This window comes from Biomphalaria glabrata, chromosome 3, assembly GCF_947242115.1.
Source record: "Biomphalaria glabrata chromosome 3, xgBioGlab47.1, whole genome shotgun sequence".
NCBI lineage: Eukaryota > Metazoa > Mollusca > Gastropoda > Planorbidae > Biomphalaria > Biomphalaria glabrata.
The window spans coordinates 50,535,652-50,541,651 of NC_074713.1; the positions used below are offsets into that span (position 1 = coordinate 50,535,652).

The 6,000-nt window shown below is 37.7% G+C and overlaps 1 protein-coding gene across 1 annotated transcript in view; it reads right to left on the minus strand.

Annotated features, from left to right (window-relative positions):
* Window positions 1-5,771, minus strand: part of LOC106055414 (uncharacterized) — a 31,867-nt gene extending 26,096 nt beyond the window's left edge. The window contains exon 1 of the mRNA XM_056022515.1: window positions 5,622-5,771. The gene's annotated coding sequence lies outside the window, so the exon portion shown is untranslated. The remainder of the gene's footprint in view (window positions 1-5,621) is intronic.
* Window positions 5,772-6,000: the final 229 nt, after the last annotated feature.

The following is a 6,000-nucleotide window of genomic DNA, read 5'->3' on the forward strand; positions in this document are numbered from 1 at the left end:
CTTGTTCCAGAGCAATGAGACCTTTGACCTTCACATTACGATTAATGGTGGATTGGAAAGAACGATTGTCATCTAGGTGGGGTAGAGGGAGGGGTGGTGGCCGAGTGTTAAATACGGGTCCCAGGTTCGAATCCTGGTGAAGACTGGGATTTATAACTTCGGGCTCCTTAGGACGCCTCTGAGTCCACCCAGCTCAAATAGATACCTGACATTAGTTGGGGAAAAGTAAAGGCGGTTGGGCGTTGTGCTCGCCCCATGATACCCTCGTTAACAGTGGGCCACAGAAACAGATAACCTTTACATCATCTGCCCTATAGACCGCATGGTCTGAAAGGGGAACTTTACTTTTATATTTTTTAAATTAATAAACTACATTTAAGTTTCTTTTTTTTTTTTTTTACTTTGTCAGTAACAATCTCAAAATTCATTATTAAATTATTATGGGGCAGAATTTACTGGAAAAAATCTGGACAAAAGTAAGACCAAAAAACTAAAATAAAACGTATTTTTTAAAAACTGACTCTATTACAAGGAAAAAAGTCAGTATCAAAGGTCATGCAGTCCACGTAGCTGTGCTTCGTAGCTAAGGAATATCCTTTTGTAGCCATTGTTTTCACTTCCTCGTTCCTCAACCATAGACCTAAATAAATATAGACTGGCCGATAAAAGAGTTTTATGAAACGAAAATTTGTGACTTGCAATTGTGTGTACTTTATTATACAGCAGTGTAGTTTTGTTTCATCTCTAAGACTGAAGATCATGCAACTTTCCAGAATACGGAAATCCGACAACAATAGATATACATCTTTTCAAGCTACATGAAGTTATTTCCTTTTTCCAGTCTATATTTATTTATGTCTATGTCCTCAACTTTGTGTTTAAGTATTTACTGGACTGGAATTAGATTTGGCAAGATTTATAAATCCAGGTAGCCTACTATACATCGTGGAAAACTGGACTTTCGGATATCTAGAGGGTTAAACTGATTCACAATATTATTATTATACTATTACATATCATGCAAAACTTGATGTTCGGAAACTTTAGAGGGTTAAACTGATATACAATAAAGAAGTATATTATTATAGTATATAGATAGAGAAACATGTTTAACGAGATTATTATTATTCATAACAAACTCACTAAGACAATTTCGCCCTAAGCTATAGAGTGTAGTCCTATAGCCAGTTCATAAATCCTGCATTGGGCATTAGTAACGAACGCAAGAGAATAAATGTTGGCAAGAATTCAGAGATGCATCTACTCAGGTATTATCCATTTACATAAAGATGCATACTTAGCAGTGAGCACCTACAAATGGAGTTATCCCTCCATTGCGAGCGTTGAATGTGAAGATGTGACAAACTTCGTATTACTTACAATTATTTTTTTTTCATTAGATTCTATCAGAAGTCGTATAAAGTCGTGAGTGGCATCCCTTGGGTAGGCTATGTCACTGACCTATACATGATAAGATGACATAGCTGCTGGCTATCGGGCAGACGCTTTAGTAAAGGTTAGGGCAGGCATATGAAAGCACAAGGTCATGAAGCAAAACTATCTTCTTTCACACAGAGACACATGAAACTTATGCAAATTAGCAAAACTAGATATTTTAAAGAGATATATGTTGGCTATATAATATGCATACTAATATATGTGTGCGGCTACCGCCATCTCCCTACCTCCGTCTCTATCTATTACCAGCACACTATCAGCATAAATAGTAAAATAAATAATATAGCTCAAGGCCTAAATGATCGCAGCTTCATCAGACCACAGTAAAGTAACTTGATTAAAGAAACTGATTTTTTTTTTTTTGTGTTGCCGTTATTATAACTACACCTCCTTTTGTTAGTCATAACAAAGTTTTCTGTTAGTTAGTTACAACCATGCATTATTTTGTTAGTTATAACCACGCCTTCTGTTTATTAGTTAAAGCCACCCTTCTCATATTAGTTGGAACCACGCCTTCTCTTGTTAGTTAAAAAGACTTTTTCTGATGTTAGTTGGAAACACACCTTCTGATGTTAGAACCCCGCCTTCTGATGTTAGCTACAACCACGCCTTCTGATGTTAGTTAGGTAAGAACCACGCCTTCTGGTGTTAGTTAGAACCACGCCTTCTGATGTTAGATAAGTTAGAACCACGCCTTCACATGTTAGAACCATGCTTTCTGATGTTAGCTATAACCACGCCTTCTGATGTTAGATAGAGCCACACCTTCTGATGTTAGTTAGAACCACGCCTTCTGATGTTAGTTAGAACCATGCTTTCTGATGTTAGTTAGAACCACGCCTTCTGATGTTAGTTAGAACCACGCCTTCTGATGTTAGTTATAACCACGCCTTCTGATGTTAGTTAGAACCACGCCTTCTGATGTTAGATAAGTTAGAACCACGCCTTCACATGTTAGAACCATGCTTTCTGATGTTAGTTAGAACCACGCCTTCTGGTGTTAGTTAGAACCACGCCTTCTGATTTTAGATAGAACCACACCTTCTGATTTTAGATAGAACCACACCTTCTGATTTTAGATAGAACCACACCTTCTGATGTTAGTTAGAACCACGCCTTCTGATGTTAGATAGAACCACGCCTTCTGATGTTAGTTAGAACCACACCTTCTGATGTTAGTTAGAACCACGCCTTCTGATCTTAGTTAAAACCACGCCTTCTGATGTTAGAACCACGCCTTCTGATGTTAGAACCATGCCTTCTGGTGTCAGTTAGAACCATGCTTTCTGGTGTCAGTTAGAACCACGCCTTCTGATGTTAGAACTATGCCTTCTGGTGTTAGTTAGAACCACGCCTTCTGATGTTAGAACCATGCCTTCTGGTGTCAGTTAGAACCACGCCTTCTGTTTTGAGTAATGTATCGTCTAGATGTCTACTTTGGTTCTACGCTTTGTCTTTGGTTTGTTGGCACTCGAGAAGACACACACTGGCAGTGTTCCTTAAAACGAGGCCAGACACAAACCGCTTGTCTGGTATTTTACTTTTAATCTACAGTCCTCTCTTTCCCAATCGCCGCTGTTCTTCTGCACTCACACCCCCTACACCCACACCCACACTTAGAGGTAGGTAGAGAAAGGTCAAGGCCCAGACACAAGATGATTGTCTTGAAGTGAATTGTAACGGAGTGACGTCACTGATTTGGTTAACTGGCGAGGGATCAAATCTAAAAGAAACAAAACATTTTTCTCCTAAACCTTTTAAGTAACAACTGAAAAAGGTTGGTCATTTTATAAATTTTGACGCCGGCAGGTGAGGGGAGAAAAGGAGGAGAAGTTGGACGTCTGTAGGCTTCTCTCAGTAGCAATCTACGCCGCTGATGGAAAACGCTTGGGTGTATTAAGTCATAATCTTGGCAATGTATCACTTTACCTGCATCTACTACCACTGCTCAACTATCGGTGTTTCTTTTATTCCAGCCTTTGAACATTTTTGTAAATGTCAGTAAACGTGGTTTTATTTCCTATTAATTGGTCACTTTCATTGTTCTTCCACTGAAGAGCTACTTTACAATTTTCCTTCCTTTGAGGCCTATTTCCTATTGACTTTCATTTTGATTTCACGTTAGTTTATATTTTACAAGCCTATATCTTTTAACAATGTTTCAAATCATCAATTTAATATGAGGTGAGTTGAATTTAATATGAGGTGAGTTGAATTTAATATGAGGTGAGTTGAATTTAATATGTGGTGAGTTGAATTTAATATGTGGTGAGTTGAATTTAATATGAGGTGAGTTGAATTTAATATGTGGTGAGTTGAATTTAATATGTGGTGAGTTGAATTTAATATGTGGTGAGTTGAATTTAATATGAGGTGAGTTGAATTTAATATGTGGTGAGTTGAATTTAATATGAGGTGAGTTGAATTTAATATGTGGTGAGTTGAATTTAATATGTGGTGAGTTGAATTTAATATGAGGTGAGTTGAATTTAATATGTGGTGAGTTGAATTTAATATGTGGTGAGTTGAATTTAATATGTGGTGAGTTGAATTTAATATGAGGTGAGTTGAATTTAATATGTGGTGAGTTGAATTTAATATGAGGTGAGTTGGATAAGATCGAACATCAACACGAAACAAGATGTCACCTTTGTCACACTAAGTGTCATGAAACTTTAAATGATAGATATATATATAGATAGATAGATAGATAGATAGATAGATAGATAGATGGACGGACGGACGGACGGACAGATAGATAGATAGATAGATAGATAGATAGATAGATAGATAGATAGATAGATGGACGGACGGACGGACGGACAGATAGATAGATAGATAGATAGATAGATAGATAGATAGATAGATAGATAGATAGATAGATAGATAGATAGATAGATAGATAGAGAGAGAGAGAGGAGTAGAGTAGAAAGATAGCAAAGGTAGAGAGAGAGATGCAATAAAAAGGGAAATGGAAAGAGAGAAAGAGAGAAAGATAGACCGAGGGGGGGGGGTGTTGGCTGGGGACGTATGAAAAGCAGGAAGGAAATAAATATTATGAAAATGTGAGAAAAATAACAATGTCCCTATTAGAGTCAGTATGAATGTGTGTGTGTGTGTGAATGTGTGTGTAAATGTGTGTTTGGGAATGAGGCAAACACAGAGAGGTGAGCAAGCTAAAAACAGGGAGTTCAACCCAAACGCACATAACCTGGCAATGAACCAGACCAGAAGATAGGTATCATTCAGGAGTTGGCCTACTAAAGGTAATCCACAAGAGCACATTTCTCGACTCAGCAAAGAAACCAATGCTACAGAACAAACACACACATACACACAAACAACAAAATGTTTCCAAAACTGCTACATGTATGTTTGTTACATGTTATGTTTGTTACATGTATGTTTGTTACATGCGTGTTTGTTACATCCGTGTTTGTTAGGTATTTTCATCATCACTAATGATGTCATGTTTATGAGACTTCCTGTATTGTATGACATAAACACATCGATAAACTTCAAAACAGAACATTTAGTCTGGCCCAATGCCTGACTCTGCCATCGTCCTTAAGTGAGTTTCAGTACACAATATTTCTTTTTATAAGCAGTTATACTAATATATTGGGCCCAATAACTAAAAGAACAAAAAGTACTTCAATCGAACAGGGGCGTAGCTAGGAATTTGCCATCGTTTGGGGGCCCGGGGGGCTTGACCTCTTTTGGGGACCTGCATTTTCCATAGCATTTAATTTTTAATGTAAAAAACACTCATTTGGGGGCCCCTCTCAAGTGGGGGCCCGGGGGGATTTTCAAATTCTCCCCCCCCCCCACACCCTAGCTACGCCACTGCAATCGAATCTCGGCAGACAGCAGATTTGTATGTGTTAGATGTGGCAAACATGTAGGTCACTGAAGGAACTGCGTGGTCATGATAATCACTCTATTATTTGTTAATCTATGGAGTCGAAGACATTAGCGTTAGTATTTTCTTAATGTTCCGAAATTTGTTTTCAATATTAAACATATTATGGTCAAATAAAAGGCACTGATTTAGACTGATTATGTGAGCACATAAAAGACAGAAATTATAAAAGAGACGGGGAAAAAATGAGTCTGTTACATTGGTCAACAACAACAGAAAACTTAGATCAAATCTCACTTACCTAGATCTATACAAGAAATAAAAAGCCACTGATTAATGTGCACTCAACACTTAACAGGAAAGGGGCAGCAGAATGAACAATGCACTACGTTCTGGGTCTCCTTTATAGAAGAGCTCGCCCCACAAAGGCTGCGTTATCTTTCATTTGATAAAGCCTTGGCTAAATTCTTTAGTCCAAAGATAAACACCAATTTTTCAATACCGGAGTCCTAATGTGCAAACTGGCAAGGTGAACAAGTAGATAAAAGCCTACACATATTTTTCTTACTTAAACAGGCCCCATGTTTATTCTATCCAAGAATTAACATCGGCCAACATGGTTGGAAGGATAGGCTAATATTATTCAACATGAAACAGTAGGTCTAGGTCTTTGTCTTGAA